The 13715-nt window shown below is 38.1% G+C and overlaps 1 long non-coding RNA gene across 1 annotated transcript; it reads right to left on the reverse strand.

Moving 5' to 3' along the window:
* Positions 1-7989: 7989 nt before the first annotated feature.
* Positions 7990-12969, reverse strand: LOC122880200. The gene is made up of 3 exons (XR_006378864.1): positions 12788-12969; positions 10431-10541; positions 7990-8545 (listed from the first exon to the last, which is right to left on the reverse strand). It is a non-coding gene; the product is annotated as an uncharacterized LOC122880200 (long non-coding RNA).
* Positions 12970-13715: the final 746 nt, after the last annotated feature.

The raw sequence follows: 13715 nt of genomic DNA on the forward strand, positions 1-13715 counted from the left end.
AGTTGCTTAGTTTTCACTCTATTATTCTATTGTATTGTGTATGAGGGAAGTAAAAGTCCTCTCTTCAAGTAAGAAATAGTGTGCAGCGTTAAAAGATGGCCCTTTTTCAGAGTGATACATTATTGATGCATTAAAGCTGAAATCCATAAATTAAAATCCTTAAAATCCATGAAATCATTTCCACTCTTTGTTGGGGAGAGGCAACTGACATGATGTCCAAACTACTGCAAAGCAAAGATGGCAGAGCAACAAGCGTTGCACTTGTGACCTTGTCTCATGTGATGTAGTGTGTAAACAACTATCTGGGCAGCTGAATGAAAATGTCTTGGTAAAGTCTTTGATAATTTGCTAATTACACACTGAAGTGACATGGGATCTACAATGCTAAAATATTTTCATACTAGGTTTGTGATACTTTCTGGGCAATGGCTCTGATTTGAACAGACTTTATTGACATTGTCAGCTAGAGAGGAAGCCAGTTCAACCACTGCAAATGTGTCAGTCTTAATGTAGGCTTATCCGCTTTCTTGCAGAGTTAGGAGAGAAGATTAATGTGAACCTCATTTATAGTAGTTGGAGCTAGCAGCTGGTTAGCTTAGCTTAGCATAAAGAAATAAACAGGGGGAAACAGGTAGCCTGGCTCTGTCCATTGTTAACAAAATCCTAGTAGCACCTCTAAAACTTACAAAGTAACACGTTATATCGGAGACTCCAGAAGTTACTGGCCTTTTTAGAATAGACCAAATACTATGTACCAATGCAGTGATATGAAATAACACCGTGCTATGCTCATTATCATAGCTACATTTGCACAACACTTTTGTTAACATGGATTTATCTCGCTGATTCCATTAACTGTTGTAGGTTAAAGCCCATTTAGCAAAATACAGAAACTGTATTTGACCCTGAACAAATAAATGATTCAGTTAAATTTCTTGTGAAAGTTTAATAAGAGGAAAAAAAATATGTATCACTTTAAAGTGTCTGTGCCTTAAAGGAAAATGCAATGTTTGCAAATCGTTGTCCTCAGGCAAGTTGTTCAAATTTGAATACCTTAAAGAGGCAGTAGGCTTTGGTCTTTTTTTATTAAACAGGTTTTGGCTTGAACACTGAGAAAGTTTGTGCATTTGACGAGCTGTTAGATTGGATAAGTTTGGCAACAGTTTTCAAGAAAGGTTTAGCTTCAGGAATGGTTTGTGCAATGTTTAAAATTACTCTCTATGAATGTTTCTTTTTTCTATATGACAGGCCTGACATGTTCACGCTTGTTTACACAGATAATTAGCCTTTTGCTCTATTTGTGTTACAGTGTGTCTGCTTTTCTTCTTCTCCATTTCACATTTTCGTTATATTTCTTTCCAACAACAACAGAAATTGAGAAGATTTTGTCTTTGAGGCAGTGGATGAGAATGATTTGGGATGGTTAATCTCAGCTGTGTCCAGCTGGCTGTGGCTTGGTCAGACTCCAAACGGTATCCAAACAGAAGAGCTCTTTATTCTCATAACCTCTGCTCAGAGCTGATAATCACTCTGGTTTACCATGATGTCACTTTTCCCATTCCCTGCTCTCCAGAGTTAGACACTGACCCGCATTGAACTCTGACGCTGTGCCCACTAGCAATATTGGTCAGAGTAACTTATTGTGACATTTATGTTTTGAATTAATTTTATCTCAGTTAACTGTTTTATTTGTAGCTGCACAAAGAACTTCACACATTAGCAGCATCTGGTCATGTTTTGAAAAATCTGATCTTCAGTATCCGGCAAGAAAAAGAATAAGCATATTTTCCAAAATGTCGAACTACTCCTTTAAAATTTTTCACGTCATGTTGGTGGAGTAATACTTACACCTAATGTAAGAATTGTATTTTTTTAAAACAAAATCTATAGTTTACCAATTTTGTGCAGTGGGACTTTTTAGCTGTTGCAACCCCACTTTCTCTGAAAAGACATGTCTGCTTTTACATTTCACCCAGAGCAGCTTTAATGTTTTTTTGATGCTAAAATGTTTTCTTAAAGGCTTTCATAATTCTTGGACCATGTAGTCTTGGAAGGATCTAGAACATTAAACAACCTTTCACTGCCAAGTGTCTCCAGGAGTGTTTCAACAACACAGCACTGTCAGAATGCTCCCGAGGTAAATTACAGGAAAAAAACGCCAACATTATTCTCTTTTGTGTCCTTCAACACAAAAGCCACCAGACACAACAAAATGTCCTGCCACTTTGCCTCTAACACTGCTGGAGGAAGTTCGCTTTATGCTGATAAGAACTTTAGAGGAGAAATTGAAAGAATGTCAACATGTGTCAGATGATGGCATGTCAAAGCTTGCTTGTTTCACTAAAAAGCCACATTATTCTTTGCTTGAAGATTTATGGAATCAGGGCACAAAATAAATAACATTTTTTTGATGACTTTAGCTACATTTAGAAACATTTTTTGCAAGATCTTTTAATATCACACCCTCTTTGTGAAAAAGATCAAGTCTCAGAGGATTTAACTCAGCTGTCCTGACTGAAAATATCTCATCCTTCAAATCTTACCTCTCTCGAGTGTTTCAATATCCATGACTTGTTAGTTGAAAATGCGCACCCATCTCCTCTTATAACTTTGCTGTGCCTTTTTTATTCTGTTTTTTAAATGCAACATAAGCAGAAGACAAAAACAAAACTTTTGTTTCTCCCTGGGTTTTATTCATTTTTAAAGCATGTTTTTGATTCAGGGCATCACCTATTGTCTAAACCATAAACTTTGACCGCTTCCATATCTACAGTTTTTGTGTAATGCTGATTATTGAAAAATTTAAGCTTATCCTCCTGGGGCAGCCATTGTGTTTCTGGTCTCCTGATTCTTTAGAAATAAATGTCACAAGTAAATACACTGTACTAATAAGTTAATATTCCAATAAAAGTTCACTTAAAACTATAGCTGCAGCTGAGGTTGATGCCTATTCAAGTAGAAGTCTCTCTGTCAGGTAAGAATACAACCAAATGAAATAGTTTTGCCAGAGGCGGTGAATGGACACTCTACGTCAATAATATTTTAAAGCCGATTTAATGAAAGCGGTGGGTCGAGAAACACCTTGACCCAAGCACTGAAAAAATAACAAACTCAGATTCCATTTGGAGAGATTTAGATTTTTTAACAGCTTGAACGTCCATATGTCATGTAGAATGCAATATATGTATATATATGTGTCTATATGTGAAGAGGTGAAGGTGAATAGCTTCAGGCTCATCTGTGACGGACCAAGATGAAGGTGAGTGAGCAGCAGCCCTTAATGCACCGAGGTGAATCTTTGATCACATTCAAGATAGGTTTACAAGCACAGTGCAGAGGCTCCTGCCAGCTGCATGGATGAATTATTCCACCGTGGCATGTAACCAGAAATAAGCTCCATTTTTCCTACATACTTTTCATCTCTCTGATTTTGAAGGAGGTCTGCAGGTCAGGAGCAGGGTCAGTGGCAGAACCTTTGCCCTGGACCTGGTTCAAATTCAGTGTTTTGCTCAAGGACATTTGAGCAGGACCTGAGGTCATAGGGGATCAATCCAAGTGTCAGTAACAAGGCAGCCTCTCCAACCACTCATTTACCCTGCTTTTATTTTGCAGCTGCAATGGGAACGTTTAGGGGAGTATTTTCCCTGTTAACATCTAATGCTGATAACAGCTGACAAAGGTCTTTACCTTCCCCTCATACATAAAGAATGATGGCCAATGGCCTAGATGCATACATCTACTGAATGCAATGAGTTTTGTACTTCTACTATAATAACCTTTGTTTGGTCTCTGCACTGCATGTGAAGCCTACATTGTTATGTTAACTGCAACAAGCACAGCAAAGCCGACTCTTTGTGCACTGTGTATGTATTATTTAGTGATTGGTAATTCATTTGTGGTAACTTGATTAAGTACAAATTTATTTTGTGAAATGCAAAATGTAAGCACAATATAAACTGAAAAATATATTGGGGGTGGGGGTGGGGTGGGGGGGCAGTAATACCTGCTGAAAGCGAAAGAAGGAGAGACGAGAGAGACGAGAAAGCACAAAACTACGGAAGAGAGAAGATGTTGAGTTAGTAACATGCATTAATAGGATAAAAATGCATACAGATGGAGAGGGGGAGGAGGAGAGAGGAGCTCAGTGCATCATGGGAAGTCTCCCGGCAGTCTAGGTCTATACCAGCATAACTAAGGGATGGTTGAGGACTCACCCAAGCCAGCCCTAACTATAAGCTCAATAATCAAACAGGAAAGTCTTAAGCCTACTCTTAAATGTGGAGATGGTGTCTGCCTCCTGAACCCAAACTGGGACCTGATTCTACAGGAGAGGAGCTTGATAGCTGAAGGCTCTGGTTCCTATTCTGCTTTTGGAGACACTAGGAACCACAAGTAACCCTACATCCTGGGAGCGTAGTGTTCTAGTGGGGTAATAGGTATTATGAGATCTTTAAGATACAATGGTGCCATTAAGTGCTTTGTAGGTGAGGAGAAGGATTATTTTTCTATTCTGGATCTTACAGGGAGCCAGAGCAGGGAAGCTAATATTGGAGAAATATGATCTCTTTACCTAATTTTTGTCAGTACACGTGCCGCAGCATTCTGGACCAACTGGAGAGTCTTAAGGGATTTATTTGGGCAGCCCAATAATAAGGAATTGCAATAATCCAGCCTAGAAGTAACAAATGCATAGACTAGTTTTTCGGCCTCATTTTGAGACAGGATATGCCTGATTTTTGCAATGGTGAAAATAGGTGAAAGAAGGCAGTCCTTGAAGTTTGTTTCATGTGGGAGTTAGGGAGAAGGATAGAAGGATAAATCCTGATCAAAGATAACTCTGAGGTTCCTTACGGTGGTGCTGGAAGCCAGGGCAATGCCATCTAGAGTAACTATATCTTTCGATAATCTTAGAGGTGTTTGGGGCCAAATACAATAACTTCAGTTTTGTCAGAGTTTAACATCAGAAGCATCAGTGTTTCCCCCCCAAAAAATACTCTCAGTATGGTGTAAAATCCTGTGCAAGTAACCCAGGAGCACTTAAACTCTCCCGTGGCAATAGGATGTCTAAAACTCTCCACTGAAGATCATACTGATGAAATTCTTCTATGGTTCACTACTCTTCATGGCAAGGTGATCAACCACATCTACTGTAGTCTCTGTTGTGGGAATCTTTGGGATGCCAAAATTTAAGAACTGAAAAAAAAATACTGAACAATTACATAAAAACATACAAGTTGACAATGAAAATAAAATATCATTGCAAGTTTTACAGGTTGTGGTCAAAGAAGAACCTTCATCATGTCATTTGAGTTCTAAATTCGAGCAGAGACATCTAAAGCCGTGGAGTAAGATTAAAGGGATGAGCGCACATACTAAAAACCAGGGTGAGGCATCACCATGGACTGGCATCTCAAACATCTGCTCCCAGAGATATATGGGGCAATCAAACAGTTGCAGGCTGAATGTGTCACATTCTATATTTAGAGATCTTGTGATGAGAGAGGTGTGGCATGTGGAGCATGCAGCAGACTCTGAATGAGACCATTGAGGATGATTGCTCATATGATTTTAGACATTAGCTGCCAATGTATCACATGATGGGAAAATAGTTTAGAGGCCTGATTAAGAAGGAAACATAATAAGGTACAACCATAATAAGATGTATACTAATTCCAAATCGGGTGAGCTCTCCTCAATGAGTCACTTGCTGATTATGGTTTTGGAGATTGTCATTATAATGCAATAGTTTTCCTCACAGTTAAGGGCTCTGCTCTACTTGGCAGCATTTCATGAACATGTGATGTCCACTTTTCTAAAATATCTGCAACTGGCCTTCATCTCAAACCAAAATAACAGGTCACAAGATTCAAGTGAATGTCTTCAACTACCACTTTTCTCAGTAGTCATTTTCTGAGTCAGAAGTGTTTAGAGTTAGAGTGTATATACATATGCACCCAATACAAAAGAGAGAATAAGAATTCACCCAAAGACTACAGCAGATGATTTTACTGATTAGTTATCCCTCTTGAAATGACCTGAAATAGTTTGTGGTTGGAATAAAAAGTCAGAATAGGATACTATAATACTAAATGCTCCCACACTAAACACTGCTATAGAGCTTCTGAACAAGTGCTGCAGTGTCTATAGTTTGAATAGAGCCCCATTTTGGACCCTGGAAACTCAGCTGGTGCATTTCCCAGTGACCAACCGTCCACCAGTCATCTCTAGTAGCAAACATCCCATCAAAAAAATGAGGACCCAGAGGAGAGGAAAAGGCAGAAAACAACCATTACAGTGTAAACTGGGCTAACACAAGCCAATTTGTTAAACTGACAGCATACTCCTCTATTAAACTGACACAACCATGTGCAGTCACTGACTGAAGGTGTGACCAGCCTGAAGAGAGAGGCACCAAACATTCCTCACCTACCCCATTCCTGATTCGTCTATCTGGGGTCAAAACTGTCCCGGCAGCAGTACTTTGAAATCTGGGCCTCACTCATGAGCTATAGAAAGATCTTATGTCATAGAGGAGGCATTTACTGTATATTCTATACCAGTGATGGGAAATCAAGGCATGCCTATAGAGGCAGGAGAGTATCTAGGTTCTCACTCTATCCAAAGACCACAGCAGGGAATATCACAGATTACATTCTCCTCTTTTGTAGAATAAAAGATGATGACTGGCTGTTGTGGCCATGTGACTGCCCACACTGCTTCCAAGTTGTACACTTATACAAAACAGCATTAGTAAATTAGTCAACAGCTAACAATGAGCCATTTTATATTTTTCTGACAATTAGGTGATGTCTCATTGTTGGTGTGAATACAAGTTGAAAATTTGTCTTGTGTTCAATTTGAACACACTTTTTAGGGAGAATCCTGGAATCAGTGTACAAAGTTGAGACTGTGATTAATGTACCGTCTCCTATCAACTGTCAGCGTTGTTGTTTGAGCCATAACCATGTTTCATATACTGTTTCATATACTTGAATATATGCCATATGAAGCATAGGAGCACATGTTTCACATTTTTTACTTATTAATTATATGTTGTTGTCACTGGTCCAACATACAATACTGTCCTGGTTAAAGAGACTGCTGCATCTTATGTCTCTTCTACCATCAAGTATTATTTTTCAAATTAATACTCTCTAATTATACTGCACATAACATAACATACATCACTTCCTGTGCAGAAAACATTAAAAATGTTTCTGGAAAATGTGAATCTCCTCATTCTGTCAGTATTTGGATAGCGAATGTACTGGTTTTCATGAACCTGCTAAGTACAATTGTTATGGTATGGTCTGATAAAACAAAAAGTACAAAAACAGACATTTATTAATGTGAAAATTTTTGCAGCTTATTCCTTTAATATGCACAGTGCTGAGTGCTCCGACTGTGGTTGATTTATTGCCCAACAGCGACTTGTTTTCACAAACTAACCACCAAGACAACAGCTACAGCAATAAAGTTAGTCCTGCCATGCTAGTCTTTATGATGAAGATGCTACATAGAGGAGAGGCCATGTGCATTTAATGAGCACTGGGAAACCTTGGCCTTGGTCAGAGCACAGCTCTGTTTAGAACCAAAAAGGCCATAAATCTAAACTTGCCAGACACTGTTAGCGTCTTGCAAACTGCCCTGCAATGATGACTCAACTGTTTTCAAAGGAAATGTCACAGATAGAATATGATGACTCAATAACAGTATGCGTAGGACATACAAAGCAAGCTTTTGTAGAAGAGAAGGGGACAGAGTTCAGTTTGGGTTTTTTTTTCAATGAAATGAATTATGACTAGTCTTAGAAGAAGAAATAAAACACTATTATTCTGTACTTCAGGTCACTATGACTTTGAGCCCCCCAACTGGATTAAATCTATTACTTTTGTGTAAAGCTTGTATTGTAAACTACCCTGAATATGAGCTAGCTGTAATATAAATCCAGTGGGTGGAACACTTGGCATAAAAAACTGATGTTGCAGATTTTTTTCATGTCCCATGAAAATGCCTTTATTACATTCCAATTAATCATTAAATTACATGATTTTGCAGTGAAATAATTATATTAAGCTTGAAGGTCCGTTCTTGACCCTGGAAATGGCATGAAATTCGTATCACAAGTAGACCTTACTTTAAAAAAAAATTTTTTTAGTCGCATCTTGTGAACTTCCTTATACAATCTTATTTATATATAACTTGTAAAATGAATGACGACAATATTAAAAAGCATACTACATAAACTAAATAGAACATACAAATAAATGGTGAACAGTGATAATCTGGTTACACAAACCTGGGGCTGGCAACAGCTTGTTATACAATATAAATGTTTTCTTTTTAAGATCTAGACTCTTTGAAAAACATTGTGTATTTTTCCAGTAACAGTACACAGTGACTCTATGCGGGCAGTGCTTCACAGAGCGGAGGAAGGCTTTTGAAAATATGATGGAATAAATTTCCACCAGCATGTTTGACTTCCTATCGAAAATGCCTTCTTCCACTTCATATGAGTCTTCAGATGGGGCTTCACCTCTTCAGCCTGTATGAAGGAAGAGGAAAGAATGTATCACCATTTTGGCTGAGGCAACATCCAAACAAAATCTTCCATGGTGAATGTTACCCATTCCTGTAGGAATCCAAACAGGAACAGCCTGACCCGGGCTGAGCAGGCACAGAGCAGGCCAAAAGGAAATGACTGAGACCAGCCTCGGGGGGGTGTGGCGGGTTCAGTCTAGTGGTCATGCCCAGTAGTCTCCGGCCTCACAAGCCAAGAACATGTTTAACAAGAATATTCTTAGTTTGTATTTTAAAAGCTGTTGTACTGACTCAAATAGTGGCTGAAGCTTACTGTAAAGGCAAACTGCAACAATTTGTTTTCATGTCTTCTTAGGTGATGTTTGTATACCTGTTTACTTTCAGTTGCTGGTCAAGTCAGCGATTAGTTCATTTCAGTAACAAAGGAAAAAAAACATAATTTGCATTCTGGTAGGGAACAGTAGTGTACAATTCTTGAATTCTACAATTCAAAAAAAGTCACATATGAGCACACGTATCATCCATAAACACAGGAAAACAGTGCCCCCTAGAGAATTTCAAATAGAATCTAACTAAAACTGATAATCTTTGTGGAGCTTTAAAATCTTCCAGCCACTTTAGATACACAAACATGTGCCTCCTTTGTTTCTGCGTACCACAGACCGTTAAGATGTCAGCTAAATGAACTCGTCAGTGGTATGTGGCAGAGTGAAGTGATCCTCTCCAGTCATTACAGGAGTGAACAAACTCACTGAAGCTGCTTCAGGAGCAGCTTGATTTTATTAATGAGGTTATGTTGGTGGCAGCACTGAAGTTCTGAGAAGGATATTGGGTCATTTCAAGAGAGTGACTCTGCTGCCCTCTAGTGGCTAAATGAGGGAAATGCTTCTCTTTTATAGGAAGGAAAGGAGCTGTTTTGCTAAAACAGCGAGGGACAAAATGAGCATTCTGAAATCAGACTTCAGTGGTCTTTGAACCAAAATTTAATACAGGTATAACGAATGCAGATGAATGTGAGAATATAAAGCAAAACATAAAAATAAGTGCAATTCCTGTGATATGTATGAATAATGAGTTTATTAATTTATGCAGGTCTTTAGAAAGCCATTGAGAGTGTGTACATTGAATCTCTTGGTAAAGCCAGTTTTGAGACTGTCCTCACCAGATGAATATCATTGGTCATTTGTTCAAATGCTTAAAGCAACCTTTGTTTAATTTTTCCTGACCTCTTGTGATTGTGGGAATGACTCACTCAGAAGCAAAGGCAGAAGCAGCACAACTCTTATGGAGGATGTCAAGGTCGATGGCTGGATGTACAAGGGGTCCGACTTTGAAACTGGAGACTATGATTTGAATTGTGTTGCCAACACTCAACTTTAGTTTTTTTTTTTATAACCATGACCACAAACCTTCCCTTGTGACGTATAACAAACCTTAGAAGTTGTAAAAATGGTCATGTGGATTGTTTGGGAAGATAATGGCAACAACCATTTCAATTTTTTTGGATTGTTGCTCATAGGTGTACACTGAAATAACCAATCTTTTGAAATTATACTCATTGTCTATTATTTTCGTGCCAAAATGTCCCAGAATTCCAAGGTAAAAGTTTTATTATAAACAAGATGGAAAGACTTTGGTCCATTATGTCATTCTGCAGCTCTTTAAGGCAGCAGGACCCACTACAGTGCCAAAGGAAACTCATGAAACCTTTAGTTAAATAATTTATTCACAAAAAAGTATAAATAATAAATAATTAATGAGAACAAATAAACTACTAAAGTGTGCATGTTTTACAATCATAAAAGCACTTTTGGGGTTCAGACAGGGTTACATTTGTGTGATTCAGTCAGGCAGTTAAAATCATCTGAGGGGGCGCCCCGGTAGCTCACCTGGTACAGTGCGTGCCTCAGCAAGGCTGAGTCCCTACCACAGCGGCCCGGTGTGGAATCCAACCTGCCGCCCTTTGCTGCATGTCATCCCCTTTATTTTTAAAGAAAAATCTGAAAAAAAAAAAAATAGTAACATACCTTGATTATGTACCACTTTAAGAGAAACAGACATTTGATGAGTGGGAATATTGTGAACCCAAACATGCAGTCATTTTTATCTACCACTGGTTTATCTCTTTACAGCAAGTACACATGCTGCTAATATCAACAATTCTTGTATATTATGCATTCTTTGAGTAGAATTATTCAGTCGTCCTTTCCTCAGCTCTCAACATTTCCAAACATAAGTAATGAAGTGAGATTTTGCTTAAGTACTTAGTATGCCGGAATGTCAATGTTAAAAGTGTATTATACTGTATAAGCATAACAATGGGATAAAAAGTATCATAAATAAGATATCAGACTGGAGCTGTGAGTGCATTCCTTTATGCATACACTAGGGGAAGCAACAGGAGCAGAAAGTGAATGAGTGGCAGGCAATTTAGGATTTAATGTATAGATGGTGTAGTCCCTCATTCGTCCAGGAGTGTTCCATTGTAGAAAAGGTTTCAGTTGTAGTCATCTGGACAATGTTTTCAAATTCAAGACGTTTCAGCTCCCATCCGGAAGTCACTCTCAGTTGTGAATAGCTTAAATTTCTCGAACCATTTTCACAATTGAGAATGACTTCCGGATGGGAGCCGAAACATCTTGAATTTGAAAACATTGTCCACATGACTACAACTGAAACCTTTTCTATGATTTAATGTATACTAGAAACTCTGCTACATAATTTTGGTGAACACACAGCTTTATGACCATTCTAAAAAGAAAAACTGGTGAAGAATAGATTTATTGTATACTGAGGTCTGGCACATTTTGTTTGAAGTCAAATAGTTAAAATTTAGCTGAATTTTACTTTAGGTAGGGGAGAAACTTGTGATTTTAGATCATATACTGAAAAGTGTAAAAATAATGTGAATATACAATAATATTTTAGATTGCTGAAGTCTTTGTCGGTTTTAGTGACTGTGCTACATGTTGCATCACTTGCTGTATTAACCTTGCATGCAAACGGCATTTCACTTAGGCTGCTAATTGTACCATTGTTTCTGTTTATGGTCAGTCTGAACTGATGAACTGTTGCTTCCCGAGTGTCTAGTAAAAAAAAAAAAAGTCCGGAGAAATAACTACTTATTTTTCAATCTGCCCCAAATCACTTTAGTGATTAAGTGTTTCTTGCACTTGTGGGATTGTTTCCATAGCAACCACCTAGATGTGGGAAGTCGTGTCTCACACATATGAGTGCACCCTTGCATGCACACTCACAACCCCCACCCACTTCACAAAATATAAAAATAAAATAAATTAATAAAATTCCTGGATTAATATGCTACCTCAAGTAAAAAAAACAACCTAATCTTAACAGGGCAGAAAGATCAGAGCCTTTCAATACTGCAAATGCAATCTAGTGAAACAATGTTGTGCCAAGTTTCAGTCTCTGACAGCTTGGTGTATAGATATGTCTTATCCCCTCTTAGCATCTCCAGTCTCTTCTCCAATGTGTGAAAGGTATCCTTGAGTTCTGGCTCTCTTTCCAGGTCTCTGTGGTACAAAACAGGTTTTGTGGTTGACATACTACAGGCAGCACCTGGAAGTTTGCTCAATGTGTCTTCCCTAGAGGCATTGTTTTTCCATACCACTTTAAAACTTTTATTCAATTCCTGCTGAAGTAACTAGAATTAGTTGGTTGTATGCCTCCACTAACCAGTCAAATTTCAGTTTACATCCATGTCTTTCTAGACTCATAATATGTTAATATTTGGAAGAAATTGAATAAAAGTTTGAAAGTGTATTTTTTGGGTAAATGGAAGTTATCACTATATTGATAATACATATGATTTCAGTAAATTAACATTGTTAAACTGATTAATGAAGGATTATCAGATGCAGGCTATTGGCTAAACAGGTACTTGACTACTATGTAAAGATGGATTCTCATAGCGTATAGCTACACAAAATGTGGCGTTTTGTTTTTTCCTGGCATTTTTAGATGGGAAGACTATGAAATGTAGGTGAAACTCACAGGATCACAATTAGCTAGGTGCTCTCCAATACGTTTTTTGAAATCACATGATTCCGATGACACTCAAAATTGAGGATGAGGCAGAAAGAGAAAGGCAGAAGGGACGAGTTGGAGGAAAGCCCGTACTGTGCTGGTTATTGTTTACTCGTTGTGTCATCCCAGTCAACATGTGTGTGAAATCTGGAATTGGCCAATTCAGTTTAACAATTTAATGATAATACAAAATACTTACAGACTTTAGGCAGTCCAACAGGGGCAAAACAATTCAGACAGGGAGCAGGCAAAGTCCAAAATCCATGCAAGGTCCAAGAGAAGCCAAAGATAAGTCCAAAAGAACACACAAGGAAACCAAGGCCGGGACACTTTACGAAAGCTTGACACATAGGTACAATGACAATCAGACACCGAACAAAAGAAACACACAGACTTAAATACACTCAGGTAGGGCAGACAACGAGACACAGGTGAAACAGATCAGGGCAGGGCAAACAATCAGAAGCAGGAAGTAAAACCACAAGACACATGAGGGAAGGAGAACAAGGAGAATAACATACATAAACACTCAAACAATGACACTTATGGTGCTGAATAATGATCAAAAAAGTGTTTTCCCAGGACAGTATGGGATCACAGTGAAGATGACCTTTGACTTTTTGGATAAAACATGTCATCATATCATTGTTCTATCCCATTAAACATCTGTGTTAAATTTTGTTATGATAATTGCAATTCTTGAGTTATGGCCAAAGATGTGTTTGTCAAGGTCATTTTGAGGTCACAGTGATCTTGAACTTTGACAACCAAATTCTAATCAGTTCACCCTTCAGTCCAAGTGGACATTTGTGCCAAATTTGAAGAAATTCCCTGAAGGCATTCCTGAGATATCGCGTTCATGAGAATGGGACAGACACGGAAACAAAAAAATAGAAAAATAGAGCTCAGTGTTCTGTCGCATATACACTCATTTTCAGCTCCCAGTCCCAAGCACATGATCATAGTACATTACAACTAGAACAACTAATACAATCTGTATTTGTTAATGTTGTATATCGTGAGATTCCTTATATAAAGCAATGCAAATACAGTTAAGATACTGTAGTTCAGCCCTTAGGATTTGAAGGTAAAATATCCATGACTTTCCATTGTCTACACACCTTCAT

This window comes from Siniperca chuatsi, linkage group LG8 (assembly GCF_020085105.1).
Source record: "Siniperca chuatsi isolate FFG_IHB_CAS linkage group LG8, ASM2008510v1, whole genome shotgun sequence".
Lineage (NCBI taxonomy): Eukaryota > Metazoa > Chordata > Actinopteri > Centrarchiformes > Sinipercidae > Siniperca > Siniperca chuatsi.